Genomic DNA, 2,911 nt, shown 5'->3' with positions numbered 1-2,911 from the left:
AGCCAACTATTAAATAATTAAAGTGAATTATTATTAAACTTTTTTTTCACAAAAAAAAAATAATAAATTTATAACTAAAGCTAATGATCGAATACTTACACACCTTTAGAAAAGTAGACCGTTTTTGTATCTGTTCAAAAATTTAACACAAATTATATGCACACAGTCGAAACTCTTTAATCTAATTGTATTATACCACTTAAAATCATCACGCACAAATACAATGGTACCATAATTTTTCTTTAAATCTTCTTCGATCTAGATTTCCAAATAAAAATGAGTCATCCATAACACACCACATATCATACAAAGAACTAATGTACATCCACGATATTGACCCGTTACTCACTTCTATATAAAAATTCCAACGTTGACCTTTGATCCACATGTTTTGAATAAACCATATAACTTAAACCAATATATATTTAGTTAATAAGAGAAATTGGTTTAGAATAATGGTGTAAAAATGATGGTAAATATCGTATCTGAATTTGGTAGTTGTTAAGTTTACAACCCTTCACATGAATAATGTTCCCTCCATTTACTTCTTTTGCTGCAATTTTTGGTCCACATCTTTAAATAAAGATGCTGACTTCACAACCCTTTTTCCAAATATCATTTCACTTTCTCCCTAATTCCAACTTACGCACACCCCAACTAATCTGGTAGGACAACCTCCTTGACCCTACAACATTTGGTGCTGAAAAACATATAGAAATTACTAATTCAATTCCTAAAGTAGGTGGCTACACCTTTCAATTATAAGTAAAATCTTCCCGTTCATTTCATAAGCTTCGTTTTTCACCTTTCTACTCTAGTAATAATTACTAATTACTTAAAGATCATTTTTCTTGATTCCTATAATAAGATTTTGGTGATGCTGTGTGGTAGATAATCTATATTTAAGAAGGTACGAGAGGTGGAAAATTCATCACGACGTACACTAGTAACTATGTAACGTGTAAAAGTTGAAGTAGTCGAAATATTTCTCATTTCAATAAATTCATATATGCAATGACTGTAGATCGTCTCTTCTCATAAGCTGTCAGATCTGCAACGATTGTATGGGATGATATAAAAATTATTGCTTCCTCATAGTCTTCAAAATCAACCTTCTTTTGTAATTACGACATTTTCACCATTTCTTTGAACTGAAGCGCTTTCACTTAGTCTTCTCTATTGTCACATACTTTTTAAAATGAATGGTGTGTTTTCTTTCCAAAAAAAAAAAAAATAATCTAAACTTTTTTTTCTTGTTGAGTTCAAACAATTGTGAGAAGTAAAGATTGAAAAACATCAACTTTTGTAACGGTGATGAGTGTCTTATCCAATGAACTTTACTTGGGTTAGTATCAAATGTTAAGGATCCCACTTTTTTTTTATAATGGGGAGTCGAAGCTTTGCTCCATATATCCAAGAGCACCCGCACCTGCCCCAAAGCCCGAACCCCGAGACATCAATGGTTTTTGGTATATTAAGCTCACAAGAAGGTTAAAGATTGCACATTAAAAAGACAAGGGACTTAAACAAATTTTTATAATATACATGAGCTACTCCTCTCATAGCCAATTGGTTTGAAACAAAACCATATGAATATTAATATAGTATCAGAGCTCAGCAAGTATAAACAAACATCTAATCCAAAAAATGGGATCCAACCAAGATTAGTAAGCTCGAGCCGTTGGATCCAATATCAAAACCCTAAATTAATATGTAATGAATTAATGATAATGTACTTTTTCCCCACTCCTTATTAAGAAGGCTGTAATAATCCCCCTTCTTACATGCACCAATGGTAATTAATTTCCATCGACAAGAGAATCTTTTTCTTTGAAATGAGGTGAAAAAAAAAACCCATCTTTCACATCTCTTCCTTTATTGAACCATACAATCAAATCCCTCTCTCTCTCTCTCTTATTTGATGTAGTAGTCAATTTTAACCTTCTGAGAAGAAGATAGTTCTCAAAGTTCGGTATTTACTTCCTTTCAATTCTTTGACAGAGCCCAACATGAGCTCTTTTGACATAATTTCTTACAAGTTGCCTGTTTTCTGTGGTACTTTTTACTGAAAACCCTAAAGAGAGAGAGAATTCTAAAAGTGGTCCTGAACTAAAACTCAATAGTACTTAACTGTGTTCTTTTTTTCCCACTCTATGGATCTTTTTAGCACTGCTCAATTCCTCCAAACACAGCCTTGAGGGGGAAAAAAATTTGTACTTGACCCTTTTAATTTCTTTTTCTTTTGCTTGCAGAGTTGTACTGCATTGGCCCATGAGGTGATGCAAAAGAAAGATTAAAAAAAGAACCTTTGGAAAACCCACAAAAAATATCATAAGATAATGAAAAAATGTGTGTGAATTGAATGAATAATGTATCTATCTACCAAAGTACAATTGCCTTAACTAGTTATGCGGTGGAAACTTATCCAACTTTTTTTTCTTTTGAAAAAAAGGTACCACTTCATTCATAAACGAGTATGTGAGAAAGGTACGTACAAAACGGAAATGCCTAGATGAAGGCAGTCAAGTTGAGGGAAATAGTGGCTATATTATAATTACAATAAAGGTTAGATTTGGAGGACCATGTGGAAGCAGGAATGGAGATGTCCTCCCATAGAGAGGCATGAGATTTAGAGGCCTCTCAAGGTGCGATGATTTTTTCCCAACTCAAAATTACAAAACTTTTTTGTTGCCAAACAGTGCACTTCTTTTTTCTTTTGGTTTTTGTATTGGGAAATAAATATGATGATCTTATCTTAGATAGCCCTAGCTTGTTTTTGCCTTAAAAAAGGTAGGTATAATTGTTGGCTAAGTGGCTACTTACCTTTCATTTTCCCCCTCTCTCTCATTACTCCATTGCTATAAAAACCCTATCACTAGACAAAATATTTATGGGGTCTTATGTTTTTTCC

The sequence above is a fragment of the Momordica charantia genome, assembly GCF_013281855.1.
Source record: "Momordica charantia cultivar OHB3-1 chromosome 5 unlocalized genomic scaffold, Mcharantia_2.0 BLBB01000005.1, whole genome shotgun sequence".
Classification (NCBI taxonomy): Eukaryota; Viridiplantae; Streptophyta; class Magnoliopsida; order Cucurbitales; family Cucurbitaceae; genus Momordica; species Momordica charantia.
This window is presented reverse-complemented; position numbering follows the sequence as displayed.